Source organism: Pristiophorus japonicus, chromosome 21 (genome assembly GCF_044704955.1).
Source record: "Pristiophorus japonicus isolate sPriJap1 chromosome 21, sPriJap1.hap1, whole genome shotgun sequence".
NCBI classification, from domain to species: domain Eukaryota; kingdom Metazoa; phylum Chordata; class Chondrichthyes; family Pristiophoridae; genus Pristiophorus; species Pristiophorus japonicus.
Window position 1 is genome coordinate 5,886,862 of NC_091997.1, and position 19,700 is coordinate 5,906,561.

Below are 19,700 nucleotides of genomic sequence, written 5' to 3' on the forward strand. Positions count from 1 at the left end.
CGCCACTGCGCCGGCGCGGCGCGCGGGGCACCTTGGGAAATGTAGTTCCCCCCCCCTCTCCTCCTCTCCCCTCCCTCAATCATTCCCGAGAGGACTAAAATTCAAAACCCCGTGTAAATTCAACGTGTTAAAGTTAAATAAGATCAAATGTCGTCATTTGGATGAGAAATAATCGGGTTTGGCGCGTTTTTAAATTTAAGGGTTAGCCGACTGGCATCATGGGAGTTGTAGTTTTTTTTTCCCTTTGGCTGCTATTTAGGTGCGCGCGCACAGTGCAGTCCGCCGCCAGCGCAGTGTGAGCACGACGTGAGGAGAGGTGGAGCCGGTGCCGGTCTCAGCTCACAAACCATGAGGGCCAAGGTGAGCAGAAAGAATACACACCGATATAATAATTATTTTATCTACATATTTTATAATATATATATATATATTTTTTTTTTAAACAAATCGGGTGCTGTAGATGAAATTGTGCGGAAGGCTTTCTCCCGCCCATCGTGTCTCTCTCTCTCTCGAAGGCCGCGACCACGTTGGGTTGGTTGGTTGGTTGGTGGGGGGGGTTGGGTTGGTTGGGGGGGGGTTGGGTTGGTTGGTGTGGGGGGGGGGGGGGGGGTTGGGTTGGTTGGGGAGGGGGGGGTTGGGGCCCTCTCCAGTTTTTCGATTTAAATCGTCAAACACGAACACTTTTGAGCTGTAACTGCCCCCCCCCACCCCCCATTTCGTTTGAGAGGGGTACAGACATAAGTTCCAAATTATAACAAAATTTAACTTCCAACTTTTAAAATAAACTTAGCAAATCGGCGGTAGGCCTCCGCCCTCCCGCTCTACATTTTTAAGGGGTTTACAGGAGAAGGGCCCGCAGTTGGGTTTTTTTTTTATGACTTGGGTGCCTACCGTCTTTTTATGTAAGATGCAAACACTGGATTTCAGCAAAGCCAAAACTGCTGGTAATGGAATGCGGAATCCGAAACCTATCTCTGTTGCTAAAACTCCAGCACAGCAGTCAGCATCGGTGCAGAGAACGGAAAGTTAGTGTTTCAGGTGTGCACCATTTTTTTTTGTCATAAGTGTTTTTGCTCGAACAGGAGAGATTTGGTTTAATGCACAACTAGAGTTAGTTATTGAAGCAGGAACCACGTTGATATTTGAGATTAGAAATACGGGAAACATAGAAAATAGGTGCAGGAGTAGGCCATTCGGCCCTTCTAGCCTGCACCGCCATTCAATGAGTTCATGGCTGAACATGCAACTTCAGTACCCCATTCCTGCTTTCTCACCATACCCCTTGATCCCCCCCCCCCCCCCCTTGAACAGGGCAGGCATGTGGCATTAGGGCTACTGTTGGTGTGGGAGATGTGGATTGGTAATGTAAAGAGTGATTGCAAACCAAATGGTCTTGCATTTTATTGAGCATATCTTTTGTTTGGAGCTGCTGTATAATTAGTGAGTTACAGTAAATTGCATTTTAATTTTGACATAGAAAGAAAACATGTATGAGCAAATCTGTCAATGTTTTGGGGGGGGGGGAAAAACAAATTACAACACCCTAATGGTCTATTTTGTCTTTTTTTCTCTAGTGGAGGAAGAAAAGGATGCGCAGGTCTGTATAAACTTTTTTTTATAAAAAAAAATTCCAGCTTTTTAAAATGAGTGCGTCTCTTTTTTTTAAACTTCAATCCAAAACATTCTTGATTACTATCTATTTTCCTAATTCAATTCCTTTTTTGAGAAATCAAATTTTAAGGTGTTTTTTCTGGCTTGCTGTTCCATCTTCTTTGATCACTTAAATTCCTCTTTGCAGTTACTGCTTTCTACATGGGTGAGGTGCCAAATTTGTGCGATGGGGGTGGGTGTTTTGAGATTTTTTTGGGCTTTCCTTTAGATACTTTGGGCATCTGTGTCCTAGTTTTTTCTCATAAGTGAGTCTGAGATGTTGCTGGTCATAAGTATCTTCACTGGCCCCAATATGTTTGACAAGTTTCTGACAGCCTGGGAGGACAAACAAAATCTCTAAATTACTGAATCGCATACCTTCATAGGAATTTTTGTCCTAGAAAAGCAGCTGAGTATCACAACATTGGGCTTCATTTTAAACTTTAATCAGTGGATTTATTAAACAAAAGATGAATAAAAATTTCTAACTGATTTAATGAAGGGTGTAAATTATTTTGTACAAGTGCAGCGTCCAAAATCAGGAGCTCCGGGCATGGTTGGCCGGAATCTGGGCTCGCTGGCCTGCCCGCACACTTCCTCGGCGGGGTCCCAGCCAGCTCCTCCTCGGTGAGCACACACACACACACACCCCCCTCCCCCCCCCCCCCCTTCTGACGTTCTGAAATACCCGAACCTGGGCTTGGGTGTTTCCAGATTCGTGACGTCAAAGACATTGCAAAGTCCAGAAAAATGCGGAATCCAGAATGGCCTTGGTCCCAAGGGTTCTGGATTCAAGACACTGCACCTATATATAACTGGCTTCTCTGAATTTCAATTCAACCTTTTTTTAATGCTTAAATTTTCCATGGATTCTGATTTTAAATAACTTGACCATACACCATAACTGAACAAATTGCCCTGTTTGTTTGACTGTGAGTTGTCTCCTCCCTCTGACTTTGGAGGTAATGTCAAAATGTCGCAGCATTTGTGTCCAGTAAGACTTGGGACATAATTGATGTAGCTTTTTTTTAAACTCTTCTTGATGGCTGGTGACAAAGTGACTGCTACAAAGTTACTTTTTTTTTCCCCTCAGTGGAATATTAGCTATCTACTAGCAGAACCCCATAATAAAATTAAACTTTCAAAGGCAAGCTGAAGGCTCAAATCTGAAATGAGAAACAAAATGCTGATAGTTCAGGGTACAGTCAGTACATGAAAGGAATTAATGTGTGATGAAGTGTCATGCCCAAAACATTAATCCACCCTGCTGTGCATTTCCAGGATTTTTTGTTTGTGAGAAAGCAGTTTCCCTAAAGCTCAAGCACATGGGTAAGATGTACCTAGTGCACAAAAGCTTTTTTGTACTCTTGTAAGTTTTAATATCCTTGTTCCACACGAGTGTACAATTTATATAAAAAGTTATCTTGACTCAATTGGAGAAGTGATCCTATATTAGTTAACCAAGCCCTCTTTCAAATGATTACATCTTTCAAAGGATGATAAATGCTATGACATGTCAGATAAGGTGGTAGTCAAAAATGTCCTTTATGTTTTTTTTTCCCAAGTCAGAGTTGTAGAGAGATGAGCTGATTGTGACTGTCACTGCCATATTCTACCTGCAAAATGCAGTGCAGCCACAAACTGGTAGTGTTGAAAAGAAACAACTGTTCTGAGTATTTCCTAGTTGGTTTTTGTGACTTTAGTGAACCTTTAACACCATGCATAGCTTCAGTGTTGGGCCACAGACAGGTAGTCACCTTCAAACTTTATATGTGTGTATAAAAATAACTTCTCAACTGCTGGTATTCAACAAATAGTGTAGCCCTTAATTATTGAGTTAGTACTTGCACATCTTGTGGGTTCACCATAACGTTCATTACTTGGCAGTTCATACATTGTGGATTAATTGCCATCAGTCTGTTTCCAAGCAATTTTAATGTGGTGACAAACTAATTGGTCTTGGGTGGGGTGGGAGTTTCACAGTTTTATTCAGCACTCTTAATTTATATTTTAAAAAATTAATGGATGTGGGAATCTTGCTAGTTCCAGCCAGGTGCACATTAATTCTGCCAGGAATAATGGGTAACAGTATGCCACACATGGCCTTGCATAAACTGCTGTATTAGTTATTCAAGCTTTAGTTGGAATTATTTATTAATCAGTCACAAAGCTAGACTTGGCTATAAGTAACTGCCTTCCTTATATCAAAGGTTATTGAAATACCAGGTTAGATTTTTGCCTTCACTGCCTGGTGGAATGAAAATTGGCTGGATCTAAAATGGACAAATGATCTGCTCCCCAGGCAGTGAAGACACAAATTTACCCTACTGTTTTTTTTTTTATCCTCTTAAATGTGAGCTCAAGCTGGGGTTGATTGGTGTGTAGGGAGGTTCTGGGATTGCTGGGAGTGAGTTCAAGGTCTAGGGAAAATGAGTGGTTATAGGTTTAGGGAATTGAGAATGTTCTAGGTGTTTATAAGCATTGAAAATCTAAATGGGAAAGAAGGAGGGAGCAGTGGGACTCGATGGGATTTTTTGGGGCATTGTGGGGGAGCAGGTGGCCCAGGAGAATGGGACCAAAACTCATTGGCTCCTTCTGAATCATTAGGCTTCAACCCTCCATCACTACCTCTTTCTCATCATCAGCCAGTTTCTGTCTTTGTTCTTGCCTTCAAGTGTTTAAACTGCTCGAAGAAAATCATGGGCTGGAAGTGCACAATTGCTAGGTTTGTACAAAGTGCTTGCTGACTTTTTTTTTAAAAAGACAAACCAATTATCTCAACACTGAATTCAGCACTTGTAGTTTCCTTTTTCTTGTATAAAAAATCATTAAGATTCAAATGTTTTTTTTGACAAACCGTTCAGTCTTAAACATTTTTCTTTTGAGCAGTAACACAGAATTTTGTATGTTTGTTTTCCAAATGCTGCTGCAGTTTTCTGTGGAGTTCATAAGGCATTGAAATTTGTATAAATCCATCCCTTGCCTGAAGTAAAAGCTTTGAGAATTCAATTTTTGCTTTTAGAATCTCATCCTCAGGATGAAAGGCAGCTCTCTCATCTATCTACTTTTGGATATAAAAGATGGTTAGTGAGGAAAATGGCAGATAACATTTTCAAGAGATTGGTCAATCTGCTCCAGTGCTGCCCAGTGGCCAAAGTATGGAACTGTGACTTGAACCAAGCTTCATCGCAACCCAGACTTTTGTGACTGAAAAACATAAAGGGAAACCCTTATTACAGTTTCCCTTACAGACCTCCAGGGCAACTATAGGTGTGGATATAAGTAATGTTAAAATTTTCACAAGGAATGTTGACAGGACATCGCAATGCATACATAGTGGGAATGTCAGTGTGGCAATCCAGCACTTCATGGTAGGTTGGCTCAAATGCCCAGCATAAAACATTTTCTCTTTTTTGGGGGGGGGGGAGGAAGAAAGAAGGAGGGAGGAGTCTTTTGTAGAAAGAATATAATACAAAAATGTAGAGGTGTTGGGAGGAGGAAAAAAGAGGAATAATAGTATATTTTTGTCAATCATTTAAATATTGTTTGCGTGCTAGCTGCATTCATTTCGGCAAATGCAATTGGCACTTTATGGTTCACTTTGAACTATGTTTCTATTCCTGAATAGATTGAAGCGCAAGAGGAGGAAGATGAGGGCGAGGTCAAAGTGAGACCCGCTACTAAGGAGCGGCAAGACCACGGTGACTGGCGGCTGTTTTACAGTTCAACTTTGTCAGTGGTGAATGGAAGATTTTCCGGCTTCAGTATTTCAAGGGCTGCTTGTTTGTTTCAGTTACTGAACTTTGTTATGGAATGTGTTTTAATGCTGTTTTTGACTTTTTGTTATAAAATTAAATTAAAATTATTGACTGTTTTGAAAGGTTTTTTAAATCTAGAGAAGTGCACTTTAAAGCCAAGCAAGAAAGTAGAATGATCATTTTACTATAATGGCAGATTTATATTTTCCCCCATTTCTAGTGATTCTAAAGTTAATAAGCAAAATGCTGGTTCTTGTTTCTCATATAATTGAATTTCAGTTTGGCACTCTTGTATTATTTAACAACCTGATTATTATCCACTGGAATTTACATCTGACAACACTGCCACATTGCACAACTCATTGATGCCTCTCCTGTCTGGTGTAAATCACCCTTGCAGTGCAAGAAAGATTAAGTTCAATATTTGTATTGATTGTCTTTTTTCCTGTGCCAAGGGTATTGTTCTAGCATGGGCAAAATGTGGAAAATATCCACTAAAGGGGTTAGAATTGTACAACACAGAAGGAGATCAATCGGCCTATTGTGGCTGCTGGTTCTGAAAAGAGCTCTCTAATTCATTCTCTTTTCCCCATGGCACTGCAGATTTTTTCTTTTCACGAATATATCCTGTTCCCTTTTTGAAAGTTACTGAATGGTTCTTTGTCATTATTATGGATGATAGAGGTTCCACTTTGCAGTGTTTATATTGTACAACTGCCCAAGTAAACCAGACACCAATTATAACCTACCTGAGCAAGGCAAGTTTATACAGGCAATATCCATTATAGATTTATGAAAGGGAAATCATGCTTGACAAATCTAGTTTTTTGAGGATGTAACTAATAGAGAGGATAAGGGAGAACTAGTGGATGTGGTGTATTTGGCCTTTCAAAAGGCTTTTGACTAGGTCCCACACAAGAGATTAGTGTGCAAAATTAAGGTACATGGTATTGGGGGTAATGTGTTGGCAGACAGGCAGCAAAGGGAATAAATTGGTTCTTTTCAGAATGGCAGGTAGCGACTCACGGTTTGGTGCTGGGATCCCAACTAAAAATATATAATGATTTAGACAAAGGAATTGAATGTAATATCTCAAAGTTTGCAGATGACACTAAGCTGGGTGGCAGTGCGAGCTGTGAGGAGGCTGCAGGGGGACTTGGACAGGTTAGGTGAATGGGCAAATTAATGACAGATGCAGTATAATGTGGATGAGTATGAGGTTATCCACTTTGGTGGCAAAAACAGGAAGGCAGATTATCTGAATGGTAACGGATTAGTAAAAGGAGGTGCAACGAGACCTGGGTGTTATGGTACATCAGTCATTGAAGGTAGGCATGCAGGTACGGCAGGCAGTAAAGAAAGCAACTGGCATGCTAGCCTTCATAGTGAGGGGATTTGAGTATAGGATCAGGAGGTCTTACTGCAGTTGTACAAGGCATTGGTGAGACCACACCTTGAGTACTGTGTGCAGTCTTGGTCTCCTAATCTGAGGAAGGACATTTTTGCTATTGAAGTGCGTTGAAGGTTCACCAGACTAATTCCTGGCAGAGCAGGACTGACATGAAGAAAGACTGGATCGACTAGGCTTATATTCACGAATTAAGAATGGGAGGGGATCTTACAGAAACATAAAATTCTGATGGGATTGGACAGGTTAAATGCAGGAAGAATGTTCCCTATGTTGAAGTCCAGAACCAGGGGTCACAGTCTAAGGATAAGAGGTAAGCAACTTAGGGCTGAGATGAGGAGAAACTTATTCACTCAGCATTGTGAACCTGTGGAATTCTTTACCACAAAGTTGTTGAGGCCAGTTCGTTAGATTCAAAAAGGGAGTTAGATGTGGCCCTTATGGCTAAAGGGATCAAGGGGTGTGCAGAGAAAGCATGAATGGGATACTGAAGTTGCATGATCACATTGAATGGTGGTGCAGGCTCGAATGGCCTACTGCACCTATTTTCTATGTTTACTCATTGCTTGAATCATTACTGTCCTAAAAATCTTACTATTTTGCATTCTAAATTCCTATTTCCATATCTATAATGGATATTGCCTGTGTAAACTTGTCTTGCTCAGGCAGGTTATAATTCGTGTCTGGTTTACTTGGGCAGTTGTACAATACAAATGTGCACTTTGGGAGTTAAATATCAATAACAATGTATTGCAACAAAATAGAGACTGAATTTCATGGCTGGCAGTGCTTAAGCAGGAACTTCTTATCATAGGCTGATGGAAAATAACTTCATGCTCAATAGCTTAGATATTTAATGAGATTCTGGTGAGGTGCTGATTTTTCTCTTGTACTTTTCATACAAAACAAATACTGTGTCAAATTCAGACCAACACCACTAGGTTACATAGTGATGCCTTTTTTTGAGCCTATTTAATGAATTATTAAACTTAAGGTTTTCAATTTTGTTCTTAGTGCACTAACAATAGGTGGCAGCAAATCTCCAGTTTAATCAAGTGGTTCTGCTGAGATCAAACAAAGAGCAAAGGTTTCCAAATAATAGCAGAGGCCCACAATTGCACTTACATTTACTGTCTGCTCTAATACTGTTCTTTTAGTTACAATGTGGATATGTTTGCAGAAGACAGTCGGAGGAAGGCGAAGAGGATTTTTAAAAAAAAACTTATAATTTATAAAGGATTGGAGGAATGCAGAAGTTGCTAGATGAAAAGAGACCATGATCCTAGAATAGTACAGCACAGGAGGCAGCCATTCAGTCTGTGCCAGCTCTTTTGAAAAGCAAACTAGTTAGTCTCGTTGCACTGAAATTATTTTCTGCAAGTATTTATCCAATTCCTTTTTGAAGGCTGCAATTGAATCTGTATCCACCCAATAAGGCAATCCATAAAAGATTTTCCTCGTGTTGCCTCTGTTTCTTTTGCTAATCGCCTTAAATCTGTGCCCTCTGGTTTTCAACCCCAGCCATTGGAAATAGTTTCCAATTTATTTACTCTTAACTAAATCCTTAATTTTAAACACCTGTATCAAACCTCCTCTTGGCCTTCTCTGGTCCAAGGAGATTAATCCCAGCTTTTCCAGTCTATTCACGTAACTAGTTCCTCATCCCTGGAACCATTCTCGTAAATTTCTTATATACCCTTTGGGGTCAAACTAGTGTTTTAAATAGATTTTGACTAACTTCCTGGCTTTTTGTACTCTATGCCTCTATAAAGCCCAGGATCCTATATGCTTTGTTAACCTGTCCTGCCACCTTCAAAGATTTGTGCATAAACACCCCCAGGTCTCTTGCAGCATTGTATCCTCTCTCATTCTTACTAAAATATATCACCTCATTTTTCTGCATTGAATTTCATCTGCCCATGTCCTCTTGAAGTCTATTACCTGTACTATCTTCCTCACTGTTCACTACACTTCCAAATTTCATGTAATTTGCAAATTTTGAAATTGTGCCCTGTACCCACAAGTCTTTACTGCATATCAAAAACAGTGGTCCTAGTACTGAACCCTGGTGAATACCACTGTATATCTCCCTCCAGTTTGGAAAAAACAGCCATTCATCACAACTGTTTTCTATTCCTTAGCCAATTTTGTATTCATGCAGCTTCCCCTTTTATCATATGGGCTTCAATTTTGTTAACCAATCTTATATGTTACGTAGGATATACGACACAGAAACAGGCCATTCGCCCCAACCAGTCCATCATCATTATGGGCGGTCCCTCAAAATCGAGGAAGACTTGCTTCCATTCCAAAAGTGAGTTCTCAGGTGACGGAACAGTCCAATAAAGAAATTAGTCTGTCGCAAGTGGGACAGACAGGCGTTGGAGGAAAGGATGGGTGGTTTGCCGCACGCTCCTTCTGCTATCTGCACTTGTTTTCTGCATGCTCTCGGTGATGAGATTAGGTGCTCAGCGCCCTCCTGGATGTTCTTCCTTCACTTAGGGCAGTCTTTGGCCAGGCACTCCGAGGTGTCGGGGATGTTGCATTTTATCAAGGAGACTTTGAGGTTATCCTTGAAACATTTGCCCACCTGGGGCTCGCTTGCTGTGTAGGAGTTGCAAGTAGAGCGCTTGCTTTGGGAGTCTTGTGTCTGTAATGCGGACAGTGTGGCCCACCCAACAGCTGGTTGAGTGTGGTCAGTGCTTCGATGCTGGGGATGTTGGCCTAATCGAGAACATTGACGTTGGTGTCTGTCCTCCCAGTGGATTTGCAGGATCTTGCAGAGGCATCGTTGGTGGTATTTCTCCAGCGATTTGAAGTGTCTACTGTATATGATCCACGTCTCTGAGCCATACAGAAGGGCGGGTATCACGACAGCCCTGTAGACCATAAGCTTGGTACCAGACACTCTTCCTCAGGCGGCCAAAGACTGCGTTGGCGCACTGGAGGCGGTGTCTGCCCTTGGTGATAATAGGCTCCCGAGGTGTGGAAAGTGGCCCACGTCGTCCAAGGTCATGCCGTGGATCTTGATGACGGGGCAGTGCTGTGTGGCGGGGTCAGGTTGGTGGAGGACCTTTGTCTTATTGATGTTTAGTGTAAGGCCCATGCTTTCATACACCTCGATGAAGGTGTTGACATAGAAAATAGGTGCAGGAGCAGGCCATTCAGCCCTTCGAGCCTGCACCGCCATTCAATGAGTTCATGGCTGAACATGAAACTTCAGTACCCCCTTCCTGCTTTCTCACCATACCCCTTGATCCCCCGAGTAGTAAGGACTTCATCTAACTCCCTTTTGAATATATTTAGTGAATTGGCCTCAACTACTTTCTGTGGTAGAGAATTCCACAGGTTCACCACTCTCTGGATGAAGAAGTTTCTCCTCATCTCGGTCCTAAATGGCTTACCCCTTATCCTTAGACTGTGACCCCTGGTTCTGGACTTCCCCAACATTGGGAACATTCTTCCTGCATCCAACCTATCCAAACCCGTCAGAATTTTAAACGTTTCTATGAGGTCCCCTCTCACTCTTTTGAACTCCAGTGAATACAAGCCCAGTTGATCCAGTCTTTCTTGATAGGTCAGTCCCACCATCCCGGAATCAGTCTGGTGAATCTTCGCTGCACTCAATAGCAAGAATGTCCTTCCTCAAGTTAGGAGACCAAAACTGCACACAATACTCCAGGTGTGGCCTCACCAAGGCCCTGTACACTGTAGCAACACCTCCCTGCCCCTGTACTCAAATCCCCTCGCTATGATGGCCAACATGCCATTTGCTTTCTTAACCGCCTGCTGTACCTGCATGCCAACCTTCAGTGACTGATGTACCATGACACCCAGGTCTCGTTGCACCTCCCCTTTTCCTAATCTGTCACCATTCAGATAATAGTCTGTCTCTCTGTTTTTACCACCAAAGTGGATAACCTCACATTTATCCACATTATACTTCATCTGCCACGCATTTGCCCACTCACCTAACCTATCCAAGTCACTTTGCAACTTCATAGCATCCTCCTCGCAGCTCACACTGCCACCCAACTTAGTGTCATCCGCAAATTTGGAGATACTACATTTAATCCCCTCGTCTAAATCATTAATGTACAACAGCTGGGGCCCCAGCACAGAACCCTGCGGTACCCCACTAGTCACTGCCTGCCATTCTGAAAAGTACCCATTTACTCCTACTCTTTGCTTCCTGTCTGACAACCAGTTCTCAATCCACGTCAGCACACTACCCCCAATCCCATGTGCTCTAACTTTGCACATTAATCTCCTGTGTGGGATCTTGTCGAAAGCCTTCTGAAAGTCCAAATATACCACATCAACTGGTTCTCCTTTCTCCACTTTACTGGAAACATCCTCAAAAAATTCCAGAAGATTTGTCAAGCATGATTTCCCTTTCACAAATCCATGCTGACTTGGACCTATCATGTCACCATTTTCCAAATGCGCTGCTATGACATCCTTAATAATTGATTCCATCATTTTACCCACTACTGAGGTCAGGCTGACCGGTCTATAATTCCCTGCTTTCTCTCTCCCTCCTTTTTTAAAAATTGGGGTTACATTGGCTACCCTCCACTCGATAGGAACTGATCTAGAGTCAATGGAATGTTGGAAAATGACTGTCAATGCATCCGCTATTTCCAAGGCCACCTCCTTAAGTACTCTGGGATGCAGTCCATCAGGCCCTGGGGATTTATCGGCCTTCAATCCCATCAATTTCCCCAACACAATTTCCCGACTAATAAAGATTTCCCTCAGTTCCTCCTCCTTACTAGACCCTCTGACCCCTTTTATATCCGGAAGGTTGTTTGTGTCCTCCTTAGTGAATACCGAAACAAAGTACTTGTTCAATTGGTCTGCCATTTCTTTGTTCCCCGTTATGACTTCCCCTGATTCTGACAGCAGGGGACCTACGTTTGTCTTTACTAACCTTTTTCTCTTTACATACCTATAGAAACTTTTGCAATCCGCCTTAATGTTCCCTGCAAGCTTCTTCTCGTACTCCATTTTCCCTGCCCTAATCAAACCCTTTGTCCTCCTCTGCTGAGTTCTAAATTTCTCCCAGTCCCCGGGTTCGCTGCTATTTCTGGCCAATTTGTATGCCACTTTCTTGGCTTTAATACTATCCCTGATTTCCCTTGATAGCCACGGTTGAGCCACCTTCCCTTTTTTATTTTTACGCCAGACAGGAATGTACGATTGTTGTAATTCATCCATGTGGTCTCTAAATGTCTGCCATTGCCCATCCACAGTCAACCCCTTAAGTATCATTCGCCAATCTATCTTAGCCAATTCACGCCTCATACCTTCAAAGTTACCTTTCTTTAAGTTCTGGACCATGGTCTCTGAATTAACTGTTTCATTCTCCATCCTAATGCAGAATTCCATCATATTATGGTCACTCTTCCCCAAGGGGCCTCGCACAATGAGATTGCTAATTAATCCTCTCTCATTACCCAGCACCCAGTCTAAGATGGCCTCCCCTCTCGTTGGTTCCTCGACATATTGGTCTGGAAAACCATCCCTTATGCACTCCAGGAAATCCTCCTCCACCGTATTGCTTCCAGTTTGGCTAGCCCAATCTATGTGCGTATTAAAGTCACCCATTATAGCTGCTGCACCTTTATTGCATGCACTCCTAATTTCCTGTTTGATGCCATCCCCAACATCACTACTACTGTTTGGAGGTCTGTACACAACTCCCACTAACGTTTTTTGCCCTTTAGTGTTCTGCAGCTCTACCCATATAGATTCCACATCATCCAAGCTAATGTATTTCCTAACTATTGCATTAATCTCCTCTTTAACCAGCAATGCTACCCCACCTCCTTTTCCTTTTATTCTATCCTTCCTGAATGTTGAATACCCCTGGATGTTGAGTTCCCAGCCCTGATCATCCTGGAGCCACGTCTCCGTAATCCCAATCACATCATATTTGTTAACATCTATTTGCACAGTTAATTCATCCACCTTATTGCGGAAATCCTTGCATTAAGACACAAAGCCTTCAGGCTTGTTTTTTTAACACCCTTTGTCCTTTTAGAATTTTGTTGTACAGTGGCCCTTTTTGTTCTTTGCCTTGGGTTTCTCTGCCCTCCACTTTCCTTCATCTCCTTTCTGTCTTTTGCTTTTGCCTCCTTTTTGTCTCCCTCTGTCTCCCTGCATAGGTTCCCATCCCCCTGCCATATTAGTTTAACTCCTCTCCAACAGCACTAGCAAATACTCCCCCTAGGACATTGGTTCCGGTCCTGCCCAGGTGCAGACCGTCCGGTTTGTACTGATCCCACCTCCCCCAGAACCGGTTCCAATGCCCCAGGAACTTGAATCCCTCCCTGCTGCACCACTGCTCAAGCCACGTATTCATAGCGCCGCGGATCAAAGTTGAATGTTCAGCCATGAACTCATTGAATGGCGGTGCAGGCTAGAAGGGCCGAATGGCCTACTCCTGCACCTATTTTCTATGTTTCTATCCTGCGATTCCTACTCTGACTAGCACGTGGCACTGGTAGCAATCCCGAGATTACTACTTTTGAGGTCCTACTTTTTAATTTAGCTCCTAGCTCCTTAAATTCTTTTCGTAGGACCTCATCCCTTTTTTTACCTATGTCGTTGGTACCAATGTGCACCACGACAACTGGCTGTTCTCCCTCCCATTTCAGAATGTCCTGCACCAGCTCCGAGACATCCTTGATCCTTGCACCAGGGAGGCAACATACCATCCTGGAGTCTCGGTTGCGGCCGCAGAAACGCCTATCTATTCCCCTCACCATCGAATCCCCTATCACTATCGCGCTCCCAATCTTTTTCCTGCCCTCCTGTGCAGCAGAGCCAGCCATGGTGCCATGAACTTGGCTGCTGCTGCCCTCCCCTGATGAGTCATCCCCCCCAACAGTACTCAAAGCGGTGTATCTGTTTTGCAGGGGGATGACCACAGGGGATCCCTGCACTGTCTTTCTTGCACTGCTCTTCCTGCTGGTCTTCCATTCCCTATCTGGCTGTGGACCCTTCTCCTGCGGTAGGACCAACTCACTACACGTGATACTCACGTCATTCTCAGCATCGTGGATACTCCAGAGTGAATCCACCCTCAGCTCCAACTCCGCAACGCGGACCGTCAAGAGCTCGAGGCGGATACACTTCCCACACATGTAGCCCCCAGGGACACTGGAAGTGTCCCCGAGTTCCTACATGGTACAGGAGGAGCATATCACGTGACCGAGCTCTCCTGCCATGCCTTAACCTTAGATACCCTTAAATTGGTAATAACAATGCTAAAGTTCACTTACTGATATAAAAAATAAAGGAAAAGCTACTCACCAATCACCAGCCAATCACTTACCCCATTGGCTGTGACGTCACTTTTTGATTCCTTTCTACTTCTATTTTGCTTTCTCTCCCGCTGTAGCTGCACCGGTTGCCTTTATAGGCCGCTCCCCTCTCACCAACTGCCGCTGGCTCTCGATCTCCCGCTGGGCCTTTGATAGGTCGCTCCCCTCTCACCAACTGCCGCTGGCTCTCGATCTCCCGCTGGGCCTTTGATAGGTCGCTCCCCTCTCACCAACTGCCGCTGGCTCTCGATCTCCCGCTGGGCCTTTGATAGGTCGTTCCCCTCTCACCAACTGCCGCTGGCTCTCGATCTCCATTGACGATGACTTGGAGTTCAACCTCTGAATGTGCGCAGACACAAGCGGTGTCCGCATACTGTGGTTAGACGACAGAGGATGGGACGGTCTTGGATCTGGCCTGGAGGTGACGAAGGTTGAACAGGTTCCCACTGGTTCAATAGTTTAGTTCCACTCCAGCAGGGAGCTTGTTGAGTGTGAGGTGGAGCATGGCAGCGAGGCTGATCGAGAAGAGGGTTGGCGCGATGGCGCAGCCCTGCCTGACCCCGGTTCAGACGTTCATTGGGTCTGTGGTGGATCCGTTGGTCAGGATCACGGCTTGGCCATCGTGGAGCAGGTGAGGATGGCGACAAACTTTTGGGGGCATCCGAAACGGAGGAAGACGCTCCATAGTCCCTCGTGGTTAACCATGTCAAAGGCCTCTGTAAGGTCAAAGAAGCCATGTACAAGGGTTGGTGCTGTTCCCTTCATTTCTCTTGCAGTTGTCGCGCTGTAAAGATCATGTCCGTTGAACCCGTAATGGACGGAATCCACACTGTGACTCCGGGCAGGGCTCCTGAACCACAGGGAGAAGACGGTTGAGGAGTATTCTAGCGATGACTTTCCCAGTGGCTGATAACAGGAAGATTCCTCTGTAGTTGCCGCAGTCTGACTTGTCCCCTTTTTTAAAGATGGTCACAATTGCTGCATCTCTGAGATCTCCCGGCATGCTCTCCTCCTACCAGATGAGGTCATGCAAATAGTGCCTCTCCGCCATACTTTAGTGCCTCAGCGGGGATTCCATCCGCTGTTCTTGCTTTGTTCTTGAGCTGACTGAGGGCCTTTTCTACCTCGTGCAGGGCTGGGGTTATGCTGAGATGGTGGTGGGTAGCATGCTGCGGGATGGAATCAAGAGAGCCCTATACAGCCAGCGCCTCACAGCTAACCTGGCGACCCCTAATGAGCCCGAGACGCACAGTGCCCACGGCGCTTGGTCTGCCCTCCAGGCCACCATAACCAGTGCCTGTGAAGAGATGCTCGGTCACTCAACCAGGAAATACCAGGACTGGTTTGATGAGAATGACCAGGAGATCCAAGAGCTAATAGATTGCAAGTGCAGGGCATTTCTGAACCTAAAACAACAACCCAACTCGGGAGCAGCAAAGCAGCTTTAAGGCGGCTTTAAGGCCGAGGTCGAACAAAAAGCCCGCGACCTAAAGAATAGATGGTGGGTGGAGAAAGCACAGGCGATTCAGCAGCTGGCCGACAGCCATGGTGTGCGAGGATTCTTTACCGCAGTCAAATCCACCTACGGCCCAAGGTCCCACCCCACTGCTGGCCAAGAACAGGGAGATACCTCAAGGACACCGTGGCAGTCAGGACTCGCTGAAAGGAGCACTTCGACTCTGCCTTTGACACGAGTGTCCAACCAGTCCATGTCGGCATTTATGCTCCACTCGAGCCTCCTCCAGTCTTTCCTCATCTGAATCTATCAGCATAACCCTCTATTCCCTTCTCCCTCATACGCTTGTCTAGCTCCCCTTAAATGCATCTATACTATTTGCTTCTACTATGGCACGAGTTCCACATTCTCACCATTCTGGGTAAAGAAGTTTCTTCTGAATTCCCTATTGGATTTCTTGGTGACTATCTTATATGCTCCTCCCCACAAGTGGAAACATTCTGTATCCACTCTATCAAAAGCTTTCATCATTTTAAAGACCTCCATTAGGTTACCCCTCGGCCTTTTAACAAGAGAAGAGACTCAGCCTGTTGATCCTCTCCTGATATGTATATCCTCATATTTCTGGTATCCTTGTAAATCTTCTCTCACCCTTTATCAAATGCCTTTTGAAAGTCCATATACACATCATCTAAGGCACATCTAGTTTGCCTTCTGCCATCCTGGTTATTGCATGATCCAATGAAAATTGAGTTGTTGACTAATCATAGCTATCAATGTCTACATCACTCCCAACTGACACCAGGAAATACCCCCCCCCCCCCCACACACACACACACACAGTGGTTGAGAGCATTGGGTCAAGTTCCAAAAAAAATCCCCTCTAAACCTCCTACCAATTATTTTAAATCTATGCCTCCCTGGTTGTTGACCCCACTGCTAAGGGAAATAGATCCTTCCTATCCACTCTTATCTAGGTCCCTCATAATTTTATACACCTCAATAACATCTCCCCTCCGCCTCCTCTGTTCCAAAGAAAACAACTCCAGCCTATCCAATCTTTCCTCATTGCTAAAATTCTCCAGTCCAGGCAATATCCTCATAAATCTCCTCTGTACCCTCTCTAGTGCAATCACATCTTTCCTGTAATGTGACCAGAACTGCACGCAGTACTCGAGCTGTGGCTTAACTAGTGTTTTATACAGTTCAAGCATAACCTCCCTGCACTTGTATTCTATGCCTCGGATAATATACTTTAGATTTTCCAAAAATTACTGATTTGGCTTAAAGAATAAATTAGCATCCACTGTTATTGGTTCAATAAGGATGTTATTGAAGGACTTTAAACGTCAGAGATTGATTCCACCTTTCATTTTGACACTGGGATGGGTCCTGAAAATCCTAGCCTGGGAGGGTAGGATGGTGGATAACCCAATGCTACTGGGTCTCTCCCCAGTGGAAGTGATCTCACAATGCCATATCCCTAATGGCAATTGATTCAGCGTGATCGATTGCTACTGGAAGCAGCAGCTTCAATATAAGATTAGTAGGTTGCTGCGATTGTCTTTGGGCGGGAAGCTGCTCTGTTATCCTTGGCTCCCTGCCCCACCTCCCCCACTCACGGCAGATGCCCAAGCAGCATTATGGGCATAAGAAATAGGAGCAGGTGTAGGCCATTTGGCCCCTCGAGCTTGTTCCGCCATTAAATAAGATCATGGCTGATCTGATCCTGGCCTCAACTCCACTTCCCTGCCCGCTCCCCATAACCCTTTACTCCCATATCATTCAAAAATCTGTCCATCTCCACCTTAAATGTATTCAAATACCCAGCCTCCACAACTCTCTGCGGTAGAGAATTCCAAAGATTCCTTCTGAGAAAAGAAGTTCCTCCTCATCTCCGTTTTAAATGGGCGACCCCTTATTCTGAAATTATGCCCCTTAGTTCTAAATTCCCCCATGAGGGGAAACATCCTCTCTGCATCAATCCTGTCAAGTCCCCTCAGAATCTTATATATTTCAATAAGATCACCTCTCATTTTTCTAAACTCCCAAGGAGTATAGGCCCAACCTGCTGAACCTTTCTTCATATGACAACCCCTTCATCTCAGGCATCAACCTCGTGAATCTTCTCTGAACTGCCTCCAATGCAAGTATATCCTTGCTTAAATAAGGAGATTAAAACTGTACGCAGTACTCCAGGTGTGATCTTACCAACGCCCTGTACAGTTGGAGCAGGACTTCCCTACGTTTATACTCCATCCCCTTTGCAATAAAGGCCAACATTCCATTTCCCTTCCTGCTTACTTGCTATGCCTGCAAGCCAACTTTTTGCATTTCATGCACAAGAACCCCCAGATCACTTTCATGGCCCCAAGTTTCGCCATGATTTGCTCCTGATTTTTAGGAGCAACTGGTGTAGAACGGAGTATCTTAGAAATCGGAATTCTCGCCATTTAGTTTGCTCCAGTTCTAGTCAGTTAGAACAGTTTCACTTTGGAACAGAATTTTTTTTTCAAAAGGGGGCGTGTCCGGCCACTTACGCCTGTTTTCAAAGTTTCGTCAGTGAAAACTTACTCCAAACTAACTTAGAATGGAGTAAGTGAAGATTTTTGTACGCTGGAAAAAACCTTGTCTACACTTTAGAAAATCAGGCGTAGGTTACAAATTAGGCCTAGGGAATGGGGGGGGGGGGGGGGGGGGGGAAGGGAAGTCATTAAATTCTACAATCAATCCTTAGTTATACTTATACAAATATTATACAAATAAATCAAACCTGAATAAAAATGTATAAGCAAAGAAAATATTAAATAAACCATCTTCCCACCTGTGTGAAATAGCATCAGCCTTCGAGCTGCTGTGCTTCAGGCAGGCCTTTCATGTTGGAGACAGGCAGGGGTGTGGCGTCAGTGTCTCGACGGCAGTGGTAGGCGGGAAGCAGCCTTCGAGCTGAGCTGCGGTGCTTGAGGCAGGCCTTCATTCCCCGCGAAGATGCAGCTCCCGGACGGACTTGAGGCCATTCGGCCATGAGATAGCAGCGGCGTCAGTGGCTGGCCGGGAGCCGAAGAAAGAACACAGGACACACGCAGCTGATTAAGATTCTTTAGGCCGTTCGGCCACGCTTATGGGGCGGCGTCAGTGGGTCCAAGAAACAAATCTTCACTTTTTCTGCAGTCCTTTTAAAAATGGCCGAGTGCCAAGGTTTGTTTGAGACTGCGCATGCGCGCACGCTCCAACGCGCACGCGCAGGGTTGCCGGCACCACGAAGGCTAATTTAAATTGTACCCGCCCCCTGCTACTTAGAAAATCGGCGCGAGTGTTAGGCTCCGTCCCCCTGCTGCGAAGAGCGCGCCAAGCAGACATCGAGCTCCAAGGAGCTCGAGAATATCGGACTTTTGTTTAAGCGCAGTTTTCGGCGCGAAAAACAGGCGCCCAGCTCGGAGGTGCGCCATTTTTGCCGCGGGACGAAACTTGGGGCCCATATGTTAACATTTTATGTTAATGACCTCATGTCAAGGATTTGAGGCTGGGTCAGACCAGCGGCTGGATGTATTCACTGGAGTTCAGAAGGATGAGAGGGGATCTCATAGAAACATATAAAATACTGACGGGACTGGACAGGTTAGATACAGGAAGAATGTTCCTGATGTTGGGGAAGTCCAGAACCAGGGGACACAGTCAAAGGATAAGGGGTAAGCCACTTAGGACCGAGGTGAGGAGAAACTTCTTCACTCAGAGAATTGTTAACCTGTGGAATTCTCTACCGCAGAGAGTTGTTGAGGCCAGTTCGTTGGATATATTCAAGAGGGAGTTAGATATTGCCCTTACGGCTAAAGGGATCAAAGGGTATGGAGAGAAAGCAGGAAAGGGATACTGAGGTGAATGATCAGCCATGATCTTATTGAATGGTGGTGCAGGCTCGAAGGGCCGAATGGCCTACTCCTGCACCTATTTTCTATGTTAAAAGATGAGCGGCATTTTAAAAAGGAACAGACAAAAGGGGATGAAAAAACAAACATACGAGGGAGGAAGTAGAATGACCTGTAGTATGTTTAAAAGGAAAGCAAGCTTTGTACTGGAGTGATATTAATATTATACAG

General features: G+C 44.5%; 1 long non-coding RNA gene across 1 annotated transcript; it reads left to right on the top strand.

Moving 5' to 3' along the window:
- The first annotated feature begins 256 nt into the window (after positions 1-256).
- LOC139233587 (uncharacterized) lies at positions 257-5,515 on the top strand. The gene is made up of 3 exons (XR_011588185.1): positions 257-360; positions 1,575-1,597; positions 5,279-5,515. It is a non-coding gene; the product is annotated as an uncharacterized lncRNA (long non-coding RNA).
- Positions 5,516-19,700: the final 14,185 nt, after the last annotated feature.